This window comes from Otolemur garnettii, unplaced genomic scaffold (assembly GCF_000181295.1).
Source record: "Otolemur garnettii isolate 467f Iridium unplaced genomic scaffold, OtoGar3 scaffold00020, whole genome shotgun sequence".
Taxonomy (NCBI): domain Eukaryota; kingdom Metazoa; phylum Chordata; class Mammalia; order Primates; family Galagidae; genus Otolemur; species Otolemur garnettii.
Genome location: NW_003852415.1, coordinates 21,347,286 through 21,364,143, shown reverse-complemented (window position 1 = coordinate 21,364,143; position 16,858 = coordinate 21,347,286). Strand labels below are relative to the sequence as shown.

At 49.5% G+C, this 16,858-nt stretch overlaps 1 protein-coding gene across 1 annotated transcript in view; it reads left to right on the top strand.

Moving 5' to 3' along the window:
- Positions 1-29: 29 nt before the first annotated feature.
- The window catches only part of SYNE3 (spectrin repeat containing nuclear envelope family member 3), an 89,562-nt gene continuing 72,733 nt past the window's right edge, over positions 30-16,858 (top strand). Inside the window, exon 1 of the mRNA XM_023511542.1 lies at positions 30-58. The gene's annotated coding sequence lies outside the window, so the exon portion shown is untranslated. The remainder of the gene's footprint in view (positions 59-16,858) is intronic.

Sequence of the window (16,858 nt, the reverse complement as noted above, 5' to 3'; positions counted from 1 at the left end):
GGAGGGAGGCTCGGCCCCAGCCGCCTGCGGTGCCGCGCTCCTCCAAGCTCCGGGCCGGGTAAGTGGTGCCGGGCCGGCAGGCCGGGCCGGGGCCGGGAGGGTCGGAGGCCTGGCCCTCGACCCACCGGGGACACATACCCCGGGATTGGGTGGCGCAAGTCGGGGGGGGGGGGCCTGGAGAGGTGCACCGGGCGCGGGAGCTAGGGCTCTGGCGTGACAGCTGCGGGCGGGCGGGTATTTTTAGTTTAAATCCAAGCGTTCCCTGCTGGCTGCGAAATCCCGGAGCCTTTCCTCTCAACTCCCGAGGCTGGGCTGGCAAGAAGAAGCCCTAAAAGGCGTGGGCAGTGCGTCCCAGGCGGCCCGGGAGCCTCCTCTTGTCTTCCCTCTGAGCCCCCTAGGGGCTAGCAGACCTGTCACTGCGGCGTGTCAGTGGCCTCGTCCGGAACCGGGCTGGAATACCTCCTCCCGGAGACCACGCGCTCTCAAGCACTCGCGGGGTGTGTGTGTGTGTGGGGGGCGGATTGAGAGAGCAGAGCAGCGGTAAGGAGGGGAAGTCCACTCCTCCAGCTAGATTTCCTTCAGACACCTCTGGGCTGTGCAGCGTTGGGGAACAGGCTGAGCCTCTCTGAGTCTCATTCCCACAGCTCTAAAAGAGCGGGTAGTGAAGCTGAAGATGGCTTGCAAAGCCTGAGAGAGCCTCAGGTGGATGTTGGCTTCCTTTGGGGTCTTCAGATCTTGACCCCAAATAGCAGACCCATTGATGTGGCTCATTGCTCAGCCCTGGAGCAGTGTCCCACGTACCCAGCAGCCCTCTGCTGCAAACCTGGAGGCCAGGGAACTCCAGCCTGGGTGGGGTGATAATGAATACTTTTGTTCTATCACTTTGGCCCTGAAGCTCTGACCTAGGTCTGTCCTCGGCCCTCTCCCAGGATACTGGTCTCCTTTTTCATCTCTGAAGGGGTAACTTCCTTCTAGCAATAGTGAGGGGCTTTCTGCAGCTAGTGGGGCAGCTGATTGTGTTTCGGGGACCATGCTCTATTCCACATGAGTAAGGGCAGGAGAGGAAGATTGGAGCATGTCCCCAAATCACTGCCTTTCTGAGCTTGTTGGGACAGCCTCCTTCAGCCACCAAGAGGAGTGGAAACAGGCCCAGAGTGGGGAAGTGATTTCCTCAGAGCCACACAGCCTGGCTCCCTTGAAGGGCCAGGCCTTGCCTCCTGTACTGCTGGCCAGCCAACAGCTCACAGGGGTCAGGAGTTGGGAGGTGGGAGGGGTATATTGTGCCAACGGGCTGTTTTGCTCAGTTTCCTGTCACCGTGCCCCAGCGGGATGCTCTAACACATGTGGGTCTGCACATTCCTCAGGCAGGACAACATTCAGCAGGCTGACAGCCACAGCTGTGCCAAGCCTGCTGGCCCCAGCGTTGTTTTTAATCAGAGGGGCCCCTCTGGGGGTGGCTAAGCAGGCAGTGGGCTGGGAAGTCTTATTTCTGGAACTTGTATCTTCCCCGGGGGCCTGAGGATTTGCTGGTGGCACAGAGGGGAGTGGTAGGAATCCAGGCTGGCATCTGGCCCCCTGCAGGTACCCTTCAGGGTGAATTGGAGCTCTTTGTGTCTCCATAGGAGCAACCCTCCAGCCTGGGTGATTTGCTTGTTCTACCATAGCCATGGATGTGGCTGTGCCTGGGTGGCTCCTCTGCCTCGTGATGCAGAAACCTGGACAGAGCCTGCTGGGGAACCCTAGCTTGGCTATTATGGGAAGCAAGACTGAGCAGGTCCAGCATAACCACCAGAATACTTTGGAGTCCCTGGGAGCCCCCAGGGTAGCTGGGCCTCTCGTGTTGCCCCACTGAGAAGAAAGAGAGTAGCCAAGTCAGATTACCTGGATCCAGGCCTGCCTTGGCCCTTTCCTAGCTGTGTGACCTTGGGAATCACCTTTCAGAGGTGAAGTCCTTGTCCCTGTCCTTTCTATGAAAAGGGGAGAGGCACAGCATTTGCATTATATGGTATCATGGGCACTAAATGAGCCATTCCACGAATAGCACTTTGTGGGGTGCCAGATATAGGATACAGGAGCTGTTGTCGCAGGGTGAAAGGAAGGGGCCTGGTTTGGATACCTGGGTTTATATCCACTCTGCTCCTTCTCTCTCTGCCTTGATTTCCCCATGTCTGTCAAATGATGGGTGGTCCTGGATCACCTCCCTTGGGGTCCTTCCAGCACTGCAAGCTGGTCCTCAGTACCAGAGAGGGAGCAAGAGGAAAGAGAAGCCGACAGAGGAACTCAGATGTGTCTGTAGGGTCTCCCTTCTCCAACCACCGGGGATCCTGGCAGTACACAAGGCTGCCATTGTGGGCCCATTTACAGATGAGGAGACCGATCTCTAGTGGCCAGGATTTGAACTCAAGGCTTTTGACTTGATGCTCTTCATTACACCACCTAGCCTGTCATAGACAATCCAATGACAATGCCGTATGGCAATTGTTGGAAAAACAGTACTGACCAGGGAGGATCCCTGACTTCATTATGTCATTGGCACTTGCTAGAAAAACAAAACAAAAGGTTTCTAAACTTTTTTTCCCCTGTAACATCTAAAAGCAGCCGAACTAGACAACCAACAGAGGAACCCAGGAGGAAGCAAAGGAATCTTTGCTTCAGGACTTAGTGATGATGTTTTTGGGGGACAAACAGTCAGAAAGCAGACGGGGATAAGTCCTGGGAGCTGAAGCCTCGATTTTGTCATCTGTAAACTAGTGAAATACCACCACCCTCCTTCAGGGTTGCCGAGAGGATAATGAATCCACAAATCCACATTGTGAGTAGGAGCGATGGTGTTTGTTAAGTCCTCCTGCTACACCTCGAGGCTGCAGACGTAGTGTGGGGAATCCTAACAGCTCCACTATGCTTTCACAGTCTTAGCAGAGAGCTGCTAAGGAAGCTGTGAAGCACGAGCACACTGACCATGGCTTGTTTAGTGACACATGCCCAAGATGTGACCTTAAAAAAAAGTTAAATGTCACCACAGTGAGGGAAGGGCAAGAGGACCAGGAGTAGGGATGGGTGGCAGTGACAAAGGAAGTCACTTCCCTAGGTCCATGCTGTATATACCTTTAGGCATAGATTTTACTTTACACATTTAAGCAGGTTTGTAAAAGCAGAAGGCAGGGGCATTATGATGAAAAATCAGGGTGATTATCTTGGGGGGGGGGAGCAGGTTTCACTCTCAGTGGGATCCATTAGGTTCTGTTTCTTTGGTCCACCTGTGGGCTCTAGGTGTTATTCCTAAATATTTGGATGTTTTATCATTTACAAATAGAACACGCACACACATATCTCAAATTTCATGTAGTACAAATTAAGAGATAACATGAAACATTTTTAGATGCTTTCTTAGAAAATCAGCCTCCTTAGATTTAAATGTTAATCTGGTTGGATTTTTCTTTTTGGAGATAGAGTCTTACTTTGTTGCACTCAATAGAGTGCCTTATCGTCACAGCTGAAAGCAACCTCAAATTCCTAGGCTCAAGTGATTTTCTTACCTCAGCCTCTCAAGTAGCTGGGACTACAGGTACCTGCCACAATGCCTGGCTATTTTTAGAGATGGGGTCTTGCTCTTGCTCAGGCTGGTCTCAAACTCATAAGCTCAGGCAATCCACACCCCTCAGCCTCCCAGAGTGCTAGGATTACAGGCGTGAGCTACCACACCTGGCCAATCTGGTTGGATTTACAAAACAAAACACAAATCCTGTTGATGACACGTGACTTCTCTTCACCTAGGAAATGTAATCTCCCTCTTCCCAAGTTAGATGGTTAGAAGATAATGACATTTATACTCTATGATCTCAGATTATCAACAGGGTTTTTTTTATGTCTTAGCCTAATGATTTATGCTTCTGAATCATCAAACCCTGAAATCTTTGAGCTGGGAGGAGCCTCAGGTGCCCTGGATCAATCTGCTTTTTTTTACAATCGAGGGAAGTGTCCTGGCCAAGGTCTACATTGGGCACATCCGTAGGGTAGACAGTCCACTCTGGGCTGCCACACCTGTATGACTCTCATGAGGACACCACCTGACACACCAGTGTGACTGCTGGGCCACAAGCTGTCTCCTCAGGGCAGGCAGAGTGGTACATCTGAGATTAAACTAAGTTGATCATTTTAATTGTGAAAAGTCAGAGGAGAGCAACAACGTGACCACAGACTTTTAGAACTTAAATGAACAGAAGCATCATCAAAGGAAATATATAAGCAAAGCAGTGCTTAGAATCTTCTTTCCTACAAGAAGTTCTCTTAGCAAAGAGCTGCTCTTACTCATCCCACTTTTTGCAGGCTACCCTTGATCCTCAGAATAACTTAGTGTCACAGGTATGGTTACGCTCATTTTTCGGTTGGGGAAACAAGTTCAGAGAGGTTAAATGCCTTGCCCTAAATCACTTAGCACGTGAAGATGGAACAGGATTTCACCCAGAGGGAGAGCTGAAAGGATGACATACTTTTGCTTTTCTTGCTGTGTTGAGAGTACATTCTTTACACCCTGGAAGCTGAAACTCTGGGTGGCCCATCCCAACCTGGGAGGGCCAGGGAAATACTGATTAAGGATAATTGGGTGGTGCGTTCCAGCTGTCAGATGGCAGCGAGGAGGTGAAGGCTGACAGCTCTAACTCCGCCTTGCTTCCGTCCTCACAAGGGAGTCTGATGTCTTTGTGGCATGGGCAGTGGTACAGTGAGAGTTGGGGAAAACCCATCCCATTTTTGGTGCTTTTGAGACAGAGTCTCACTATGTCACCCTCAGTAGATAGTGCGTCACAGCTCACAGCAACCTTAAACTCTTGGGCTTAAGTGATTCTCTTTGCCTCTGCCTCACAAGTAGCTGGGACTACAGGCACCCACCACAATGCCCGACTATTTTTGTTCTTGTTGTAGTTGTCATTGTTGTTTAGCTGGCCAGGGCTGGGTTCAAACCCACCAGCCTTGGTGTATGTGGCTGGCAGGTGCTATAGGTGCCGAGCCTTTTGGTTCTTTTGATACACACTTTGATTCTTGGTTCCCGTCTCTCTGACAGCATCGAAGGCCTTCCATCAACAGAGGTGCCTGTCACAGCCAACAGGCTCAAAGGGACAGACATCCCAGGACCACTGGCTTCAGGTGATGGTTTTTCTGATATTTGGCTTCTGTGTCCCACACACTGAAGTAACTGGCCCAGGTCTTCTTGCAGGTGCCTAGGGGTCGAGGTAGTTATCACTGGACTCCCAGGCAGGTGCTGTTCCCTTCCAGTCTGTTTCTCTGGTATGGGAGATGGCTGTATGATGAAAATGGAAGGCTGGTTTTCAGTAGGCACATATGGTCATCACCAAGGCATGGATGGAGCAGGGTGGGCCACCAGGGTTGGTTGGACTCATTTATGCCAAGAGTTTTATTTGACATCTGAAAAGGACTACGCCCCTCCCAAGAGACATTTGTTGAAATAATACAGCCAGCTGACTCACTAGGGTAGCCTTTTTCCTTAATGATGGGAGGAGCCAGCATTTGACCTTCACCTGGGCTGCTCTTGGCTTCCTGCTCTCTTAAAATGTGAAGTTGAGATTAGATTTCTAAGGTGTCTTCAAGTTCAGATGTTTTCTTATCCAAAAACCACAGCTTCACAGTAGGTCTCTGGGGTGCTGCATTTAGCCACTGCTGAAGTCCGCCTGCCCAATCCCAGGAGGGCCAGATCAGTGAAGCTGGTGACTCCCTGCTAATCCTTCTTGCTCTAAGGATTAAGTCACAAGTCCAAGGCCTGCTCAGTTTTCTACAACCGGAGCTACCCCACAGTCCCATGAAGCCCCAACCCCTCAGGACATTTTTCACCTGGACACCTGTACTCTTGTTCCTTCTGCCTAGCTGCCCTTCTCCCTATACTCTCCACCAACAACACTTGGCCAGATGTCACCTCCTCCTGGAAGCCTTCCTTGGCCACCCCTGATGGGACTGGTGATTTCTATTTTCCCGTTTCCATTGCATTTTGCTGTTGGTACTAATCAACAGTTTGCTTGGTTTTTTTGTTTGTTTGTTTGTTTTTTGAGACAGTCTCATTATGTAGCCCCTTGGTAGAGTGTTATGGCATCACAGCTCACAGCAACCTCAAACTCTTGGACTCCAGTGATTCTCTTGCCTCAGCCTCCCGAGAAGCTGGGACTACAGGTACCTGCCACAATGCCCAGCTATTTTTTTGTTGCAGTTGTCATTGTTGTTTAGCTGGCCTGGGCTGGGTTTGAACCCACCAGCCTTGGTGCTTATGGCCAGCACCATAACCACTGTGCTATGGGTGCCAAGCCATAATCAACAGTTTTTGAATCTGATTACCCTAGACTATGACCTCCTAGAAGGTCTGAAGTTTTGAATCTGATTACCCTAGACTGTGACCTCCTAGAAGGAGGGATGCAGGGTTTTTTGTCCTCATATATCACTCCTAGCCCAGAGAGAGGGAATCCATTGTTATTATTATTTAAGTAAAAGCCTTTACACTTTAAAATAGGATAGGGTATATAGCACACCCCTTAGATGGAAGGCTCAACTACAACTTGAACTTTACCTTAGAAATGCAAACAACATAACCTAATTATTTGTACCCTCATAGGAGTCCGAAATTATATATATATATATACACACACACAAAGAAATAAAATATCTTTTTTTTTTTTTGAGATAGAGCCTCAAGCTATCCCCCTGGGTAAAGTGCCATGGCATCACAGCTCACAGCAACCTCCAACTCCTGGGCTCAAGCGAGTCTTCTGCCTCAGTCTCCCAAGTAGCTGGGACTACAGGCACCTGCCACAACGCCCAGCCATTTTTTTTGGTTGCAGCCATCATTGTTGTTTGGCGGGCCCAGGCTGGGGATTCGAACCCACCACCTTAGGTGTATATGGCTGGCGCCTTAGCCACTTGAGCCATAGGCGCCGAGCCAGACATAAAATATCTTAATGCTTTTTGTATTATATATACAAAGAAATAAAATATCTCAATGCTTTTTATATTGATTATACCAGTACATTGAAATGATGATATTCTAGATATATTCGTTTAAATAAAATACAATATAAATAAAATAGAATCTTATAAATTTTAGGGAAGCTGATGCTCACAGCTCCTTTAAGTGAATTGCAGGACAGATCCCAATATTTCCAGGACACACAGGAAAGGAGTGAGCTCCAGAGTTGTGACCCAAGGCTGGAGAGAGAAGGTACTGAGGGCATCATCTCCCTTTGTGGCCCCTTCAGGATGCAGTTCCCTTGGAAAACAGTTGGTTTTCTTTTTTTATTTTTTTGCAGTTTCTTTTTTGGCCAGGGCTGGGTTTGAACCCACCACCTCTGGTGTGTGGGGCCGGCTTCCTACTCCTTTGAGCCATAGGCACTGCCCGAGAGTTGATTTTCTTGGGCCCTCCAGGGGATGGCCCTAGAACTTTAAAAATGTCTCCTGACCTCCCTGGGACTCCCATCTAAGTCCTCTCTCCTGAGTATGCCAAGCTTCCACTCCCTCAGGCCTGCCTTCATGCTGTCCCTCTGCCTATAAAGAGCCCCGCCTAGGATCTCCCCTGACTGCTCCCTCTGGGCATTGCAATCTCAGCTCGCAGTCACAGCCTCACAGGGGCCTTCCTGACCACACAGTAGAACTCTCCCACCCTGCCACTACACTCTGTCCTATCACCCTGTTTTATTGCTACTTGAAATTATCTGAGTTATTTATTTGCAGCTGAGTTTATTGTCTATCTCTTTAACTAGACCATAAACCCCATAAAGCCAGGGATTTTTGTCTGTCCAGAGCCCAACCATCATGGCTGTTCAGTCCTGTACATATTTAAAGAATGAATTAACAAATAAATGAATGAGTGAATGTACGCCCCAATGCCTTGGACTGGGTGCCGTCTAAAATTCCTCGCATGGTTTCTCCTAACAGCTCCCCTATCTATCTCGCATTTACTAAACGTCTCAGTACTCTTTGCCTTATCTCATCATCCTCGCAACAGCTCAATGAGGGATGCTCGGGTATGATTTCCATTCCACAGAGAGGTTAAGTAACCAGTCTTCAGCCACCTCAGTTAGCAGTGGGGTTGAGAATTGAACTTAGGTCACTTGATCCCAGTGTTCAGGCAGGATACCCCTGGGCCACACCAGGCCCTTCCCTGCTGGGAGTGCAGTGGGCTGGGGCTGGTGAGTCAGCCCTAGTGCCCAGCCTCCTCAACCACACATGTGCCTCCTCTACAAACCCCAGTGACTCTCATTGCCAGGCCATTCCTCAAAGGAAATCCTTTCTGTGTGACCAGTGTCACATGGGTCTAGGAATGCATAAGGTTTTCCAGAGTCAGGACCTACCCTGGAGTACCCCACCCCATCTCCTTTGACCACACCCTTTTCTCCCAGGGAACTGCATGTGTGACTTGTTCGCTAGCTGTTGGGAACTTAGTGACCACAAGCCCGTGGTTGTAGGTTGGGTGTGAGCCAGCTGGGCCTGCCAGGTTAAACTCTGTTGTTGATCCGGCACCAGGCAGCTTGTGAGCCTACATTAAAGAATTTGTCTATTTTATCTGTTTGCTGATTTCAAACTCATCTTTGCTCAGAAATAATTTTAAGAAATGATTTTTTTTTCATTCCATCTTGTAGAATCTCTTATCCTGCTTTCCTCTGGGTAAAACCACCCAAATGCCCAGGGAGGGGGGTCCAGGCTGAGCACTTCTTGGTGTAGTCTTTGTTGTTAACACGCTCCTTTAATGAGGTAAGGGGATGCCCACCCCCACCCCCACCCCCACCCCCACCCCCACCCCCGCTAGTTCCTATTTTGGTCCCCTACAGGAAGCTGCGGGGTTAGTCAGGCACCTCTTCTCTGGAGCTGACTTTCACTTGGGAGCCAAAGGCACATATTTGTGGCTGGGATCTGGACACTTCCACCCTGTAACCCACGTGTCTTGGGCAACAACATTCCTTCAACTTACTGACATGGTTGAGATGGACACAGGCTGGGGAAATGCCAGAGACAAGTCGATGCCTATGGGAGGAGTGTAATGCACAGGATGGGTGCTTTAAAGACCGTCCTGTCCCAGGGGACATAGACTCAGCGAGAAGGAGCTCAGGAAGGACCTTTAATTCTGCCTAAGGGCACAGTCTTTGTGACCCTCATCTCCCTTCTCTGTAAATTGGGGAACAGGTGCTACACCCTTCTCCTTGTTTGGTGCATAGGAGCATCTGTCGTGAACTTCAAATGACCCTACGGAGGTATGGGGTCATCAGTATTGTTAGTTTACTTAACAATAGTGTCAGAGCAAAGTGTCACTGGCACCAGCTGTCTTCCTCTGCAAAAGACAAGTTAGACTTTCTCTGTTGGTGGAGCTTCTCTCTGCTCCTGGACCTGAGATGGAATTACCCAGATTTGGGCTGGGATCCTGGTCCTGTCATCTGCAGTTTGATCTTCGAAAGTCACATAGCTTACCTGTGAAACAGGACTACCCTTTCCCTGCAGAGTCCAGCTGTAAGGGTCAGATAAGATAATAGGTGTGGAATCCCTAGCATATGGTGGGTGCATGGTCATGCTTGTTCCTATAGATTTCCTTTCCAGCTTCTCTGAGCACTCCCCCTTTTCCCTGGGTGCTCCCTGCCTGGCAAAGTGACTTTGCTGTTATGTAGGTCACTTGGAAAGGAGCTCTGCACTTCTGTCTGCCTCTGGCCCCAGCACTTGCAGGAAGTTGAATGGGGCACAGCTGCTGGCGAGTCAGTCCTTGGCTCAGGTGTTGTTGGTAGATGCTGGTGCCCTGGAGGGTCCAGAGCATGGTGGCTGGAGTCGACTGAGTCAAGCCTGTGCCCCTTTAGAACATATCCAGGATACAGACTACATACCTTGACTACTCACTGCGTGTCCAGGGCACCATCCACCCCTAAATGGGCAATATGACTTTTTCTTGTATGGAATTAACTCTAGAAAAAAGTCAATGTTATCACATGAGGTTCTTTGTCTTATACCCAGCTCTGAGACTCAGGGTCCTCCTCAGTACAGTGTAGGTGCTTAAACTATGTCAGATGTCTGAGAGTTTGGACAAGGGGCTAGGAATAACAGCATAAATTTGGTGACACAGAGAATAGGTTACAGAATGACAACCACTGCCTCTCTATCTTTTTAAATTCTTCTGATGATATGATTGTCTCTTAATCACCTGGGCTCTACCCCAGACCAAATGGTTTCTAAAACCTCTGGAAGGGGGGTTAATTATCTGTAGCTCTTAAAAGCTCCCAGGTGATTCTGATGCACTGGGATTGGTGAGAACCAGTGGATTTTGTCTAGGACAGTACCTCATCGACTGACGAATCTCTGTTTAACAAGTCTCAGACACTTGCCCATCCCTCTCTCCGACAATGAGCAAGTGGCAGGTGCTAACCAGCAACAGTAGCCAGACAGAGTTAAACATGGCTAACGTTCATTCTATTTATTGCTTATGATGTTCTATATACCTCAACTGATCCTGCACCTGGTTTTCTAATTAAAGATAAAAAGTCTTCTTTTACAATAAATTTAAGTTTAAATGGGTCAAATTAAAGAAAATTAATTAGAAAATAATGATAGTACAGATGTGCCTGCAGATGTGGCCAGAATTATGGCTGTGATGCACAAATGGACAAAGTGAGTGAAAACATAGAACGGAGTGACCTCTCAAGGCCCTCCCAGGCCCAACATTCTGACAGATGCTAAGGCTGCCTCACAAGATCACCCACTAACCCAGAGCTGTTGGCACCATCCTCCTGGACTGGTAGAGAGCTGGGTTAGCAGTTTGGCCCCTGGCTGAGTGCACAGCAGCGGGGTTTCCCAGTCTAGCTTTCCTCAGGAGCCCCCAGGGACAATATAGCAGGGTTCTTTCCCTTGCAATGCTTGTGCCTTCTTGCCCTACCTTCCCCAGGACGTAGGGACAGCCTGAAAAAGCAACCATTCCAGCTCTCAGAGTTACTTTCTAGACATAAACGTAGTGAATATAACATCACAGGACCTCAGCAACCCAAGGGCCTAGCCTACCTCCTAGTTAGTACCTGGGCAAACCAGGCCATGGAGGGAAGTGAGGGACAGGGCCTAGCACTACCGACTAATGAGGAAGGGCCTCAGCCCCAGGTCTTAAATTTTCCAGAAAGGAGACAGGAACAGAATGTGATGTGAAAAGATCCTGCATGGCCCCGGCCAGCTTTCCCCACCTGTGTCTAGTGGCCCCAACCTGTTTTCCTGGGACAGTTGGCCCATGAGCCTTTCTTTGGAGAGTGATTGTATGTGACTCTTGTTGTCCTTTTTTTTGGAGACAAAGTCTCACTCTGTCACCCTGGCTGGAGTGCCGTGGCATCGTCATACCTCACAGCAGCCTCAAACCCTTAGGCTCAAGAGATCCTCTGGGCTCAGCCTCCCAAGTAGCTAGGACTATAAGCGCTGGCCCCACTACACCCTTGTTTTTCTATTTTTACTAGAGACAGGGTCTTGTTCTTGCTCAGGCTGGTCTCCAACTCCTGACCTCAGGCAGTCCACCAGCCTGGGCCTTCCAGAGTGCTGGGATTACGAGTGTGTCTCTTATTGTCTTCTACCTGATGGAGTGATTCACACCCTCCGTGCCTTGGGAGGTTGGACCCCCATCCTCAGCATCCTCAGTGATTCAGGTACTGTCTCAGAGGGCATGGTGGGGGGGGGTCCCAGCTGAACTGCCCTGATAGTGTGGGGAGACCTCAGCTTACTGGCAAAGGCCCTCTAAACAACTCAAAATTAGGGAAATTCCAGAGGGAAAACCCCCATGAAGACACAACTGTCAGCATTTGGAAAGCTTTGCCTATCAGCAAAGCTAGATATCAGAGAATTGTATCACAGTTTGCTGAAAGGAACAATAGAGAATCTTCTAGGCTCCCAGATGGAGGAATGCTGTGCTGATAGGCAGGGGGTGGGGTGTGGTGCTGACCTGGGGCTGATGAACAGCCAGGGCCTCCGGACCTTCTAGAACAGAAGTTGGCAAACTTTTTCTTAAAGGACCAGAGAATAAATACATAAATACATTTTAGCTTTCTGCCATAAGAAATCATCTCAAAGCAGCCACAGACAGTGACAGAAGGGGTATTGGTTGTGTTCTAATAAAACTTACTTTGTGTGGCTCGGCGCCTGTGACTCAAGCGGCTAAGGTGCCAGCCACATGCACCTAAGGTGGCGGGTCCAAATCCAGCCTGGGCCCGCTAAATAACAATGATGGCTGCAACCAAAAAATAGCCGGGCGTTGTGGTGGGCGCCTGTGGTCCCAGCTACGTGGGAGGCGGAGGCAGGAGACTTGCTTAAGCCCAGGAGTTGGAGGTTGCTGTGAGCTGTGATGCCATGGCACTCTACCCAGGGGGACAGCTTGAGGCTGTCTCAAAAAAAAGAAACAAAAAACTTACTTTGTGGGTGCTGGAATTTGAATTCCATGTAATTTTCATGTGTCACTAAACAATATTATTCTTTTGATTTTTTCCAACCTATTTAAAAATATAAATTTTTTTTTGGTTTGAGCATATACAGAAACAGACAGTGGGCAGTGGTTTGTGGTCTCTGTTTAGAATTCCTTTGTGCAGGCCGGTGTGGTGGCTCATGCCTGTAATCCTAGCACTCTGGGAGGCCAAGGCAAGTGAATTGCTTGAGCTCACAGGTTCGAGACAAGCCTGAACAAGAGTGAGACTCTGTCTCTACTAAAAAATAAAAACTGATGGCTTGGCACTCGTAGCTCAGTGAGTAGGGCACTGGCCACATACACTGAGGCTGGTGAGTTTGAGCCCAGCCAAGGCCTGCTAAAGAACAATGACAATTGCAACCAAAAAAATAGCCAGGCATGGGCAGCACCTGTGGCTCAAAGGAGTAGGACACCAGCCCCATATGCCAGAGGTGGCGGGTTCAAACCCACCCCCAGCCAAAAAAAAAAATAGCCGGGCAGTGCAGTCCCAGCTACTCAGGAGGCTAAGTCCAGAGAATCACTAAAGCCCAAGAGTTAGAGACTGCTGTGAACTATGATGCCATGGCACTATACCAAGGATGACAGAGTAACAAAAAAAACCTCCAGAGAAACAAAGAATCCCCCTGTGCAGCAGTGGGTAGTCCTTGTAGATTTGAGCCAGTCACCCTTCTAATACTTTCAGTTCTTAAAAATGTAGTTCTGAAACAGGTCTCAGTGTTGTATCTCCTGGTTAAAATAGAACCCGGTATTAATTTGTTCACTCATTTGGCAAGTATTAATAGGCTAGTGGGTAAGAGCAGAGGAAACTTGTCCTAATACTGGCTGTGGGACCTTGGGCAGCTGACTTAGCTTCTCTGGTCCTCTCCTTTCTTTCATCTGTAAAGAGGCAGGAGCAGTAGGACTTACTCCTTTAGCAAAGTGCCTGGCACATAGCATGCCCTTGATGAGGTTTGCTGTTACCTCTTACCTCGGTAAGAGTTTAGGAAGGATGCACAATGGTGGGCAGTGATGCTTTATTCCCCTCCACCCTGCGCTGCAGAGCATGCACTTTATAGGGTCAGTCTAGAGAACTCAAGGACCTCATCCATGGTCACAAGCTAATAGTAAATGGCAGAACTAGAAAACGGTGTGTGATTCCTAACACCCAATGCCCTTGCAGGGGAGCTGAGGGGAGGTTAAACCCACTTTATCCAGGCACTTGCTAATGGGATTAATTTAATCATTTAGTCATTAGTATCTTTTCCTTGAGAGCCAGGTCTCTTGTAACCTCTCTGTGCTGTGTCTCAGAGTCTTGGGGAGATCAGCATCATTTCGGGGGCCTCACAGACCTCCATCAGCTTTGGGCAGCACAAGTATGAGGGCTTTCTGTGAATATTTTTTAGGGAAACTTGCTGTAGTTTAGAAGCCCCAGTCTAGAACAAGTATATGGGGAAGAATTTATATTTTTCTGAGTCCCCTTGAGCAAGAACTTCTGTGGTTTCTGAGTCTCCATAGGGCTAATCCAAAAGGCTCTAACAGATTCTGGAAGTTGAGATTCTAAATAGCTGCTTTCAAATAATGGCATCCTCAGAGTCTTGGGAAACAAATATTGGAGGTGAGTTTGAGTTTTATGTTTTCGCTTTTGCTTCTGTAAAATGGAGACAGTGATATAATAATCTGTTGCTTGTTGCTTCAGTTCAGCACGTGTTTGTTTGCTGGCACCTGCAACGGGCCTTGCTCTGAATGCACAAAGGAAGGCTGGGCAGGAAGCCTGTCCTTGGATTGTAGAGGCCTCAGGAGATAAAGCTCAGACAAGGGATGCAGTGACGGGATCAGAGAGCCTGTGGCAGCTGTGATTAGGAGCCAGCCGGGGAGGATGGGCTGAGCCAAGGTTTTCTGTGCCCTGGCACTCCTCTGAAGACTGTTAATAAGAGGAAGGCACACACAGGCTTTAGAATGCTGCCCTGTCCGTAGCCTGGAGCAAGTCTCCCTCTCCATGCCCAGAGGAAAAGCTGCCCATGACCCTGGCTCGTTCTGAGAACACAGGCTCAGGGAGTTCAGCCCCTGGAGGTGGCTGGAGGTGGGGTGGTCTTGAGAGTGGATATGAAGGGTGAAGTACGTGTGACCAACTGTCCGTGGTTTGCCGAAAACACAGAGATTTCCTGGGACTCAGGATTTTAGGGCTAAAACCTAGAAAATATCTGGCAAACCAAGACAAATTGGTCATGCTAGGTTAGAGCCACTGTTAACTTTGACTGTGGAATTGGGAGGATGGTATGGGAGGGAGTATCTTTCTCAGACTCAACTGTTCCTCCCTGGTGCTCTCAGAGCCACCGTATGCCTGTGTGTCCCTGACAAGTCTGCAATGGCGGAAACCTCCCTTATTATCAGGACCAACTGCCCGCGCTAGTCCCCAGAATGCTTAGTAAATGCTACAAGATGAATGGGTGAGGCTAGGGGTCCTCAAACTTTAAACAGGGGGCCAGTTCACTGTCCTTCAGACCGTTGGAGGGCTGGGCCCCAGGACGAGTCGGCTGCTAAGCAGGACAGGCAGCAGGGGCAAAAACTCCCAGCGGGCCACATGTGGCCCGTGGGCTGTAGTCTGGGGACACCAGGTAGCGAGTCTCCATCTTCATGTCTTCCATGCTGGGGACAAATTACTCAGAAGCTGACTCATGCTTTACTGCTCTGCACACTTCTCCCACTTGTCAGCCCCTGCCCTGGGTGCCTCCCCCACCATCCTTGCTGCTCAAGAGGTCCCTGCCTGTGGCTATTCCCTTTGCCTCCTTCCCTGTAATCAATTTCTCCCACCACCCCTGCTGCATCCAATCTGAATGGACCCTCACCTCTCCTCACTGAGATGGTCTGTTTTGGCATATTTCTCCCCCATGCACTGTGAACTCCTGAGTCTCCAGCTCAGGATTTCCTCTGCTATGGTAGGCCTCGTATGATGTCTTCAAAGAATGAATGGAGATAAACACGGAGGGCAGAGAGTCATTCATTTGATCACTCACCAACTCCTTGGAGGGCCTCATGTGTGCCAGGCACTGTCTTAGGCATCAGGCTAGGACTTACATTCTAGAAGGCTCTAGAGTCAAACAGCAAGTATCACAAGGTCCTGTGTCCTTGGAAGAGAATACATAGGAGAAGGTGAGTCACCAAAGGCCCCGCCAATTGCTTGCAGGCTGGAGTAGGAGGCACCAGCTCCTTGGAGGGGAAATAAGTCAGGCCCAACACATGTGGGGCCCATTCTGTGCAGGCAGAAAGAATGCATCGTCTTGCAGCTGGGGATAGTCCTACTGTTTGGTGTTGTCCACTTGGGAACAGTGGCATTTGCCTTTCTTGCAAAGGATATGGACCCTCAGTCCCTTTAAGGAAATCCATTAAAGCCAGCATTGTCTGAGAGGAGGGAGAAAATGTTTTACAAAGTCAAACGGGGTTTTGTGCCTGGTGTGGGAAGCCAGTGTATGTCAACGCCCCCTCCCCATCCCTCACTGGGAGTACAAAGACCAGGGCTCATGTACTGACTCCCTCCTCCAGCTGGGTGGGTGACCTTCAGCCTCGCAAAAGCAGGCAGGGACAGTGAGCTATGCTAAGGACTATTGGGAGAACCCACGTTTTTCCAATGGGAAAGACATTAAAATGGCCAGCTGTTGGGCAGCAGGTTGTCAGGGAGAAGACTGAGGACGGAAATGAGGGCAAATGAGAGGTGCTGGCTCTGTTTTTTTTTATCGTTGTTGTTGTGGTTGTTGTTGCAGTTTGGCCGGGTCTAGGCTCGAACCCACCACCCTTGGTATATGGGGCCGGCGCCCTACTCACTGAGCCACAGGCACCGCCCATGGCTCTGTTTTAAGTGCTGCACACAGGAATCTCTCTGGTCTAAAGGGGAGCTCAGCCCCAGACACAGGCCCACTCCAGGAGGGGGAAGGCACCTCCTCCCGCTGAGTCCCCAGGGCCAAAGCTGAGTCCCTGAGGGCAGCTTCTCCCTGCTGCTTGGGTGTGGGCAGCTGCTGGTGCTGAGGTCTTGGGGTTCAAGAGGGCACCTCTGAGTCTACAAGGTACTCACTCCTGTGGGTAACCCCTTTACATGGGGATTCAGAGACAGCAGTAACAAAAGCCAGTTCCTAGGGCTGAGTGCCCTTGGCTTCACACAAACGCATTGTAAACCTGGTGTCTCAAAGCCTTGGCAGGACCAGGCATGTACTAATTATAATCTGTACAGGCTATTAACTATTGACCTTGGGCTCCAGGGAGGTGAATGTTCTAGTGAGAAGTTCTGAGGAGTGCTTTGAAGGTCCCAGATAGAAGACAGGAGTTAGCGATAGAAAAGAGAGACTCGGCTCAGCACCTGTGGCTCAAGTGGCTAAGGCGCCAGCCACATACACCTAAGGTGGTGGGTTCAAATCCAGCCTGGGCCCACCA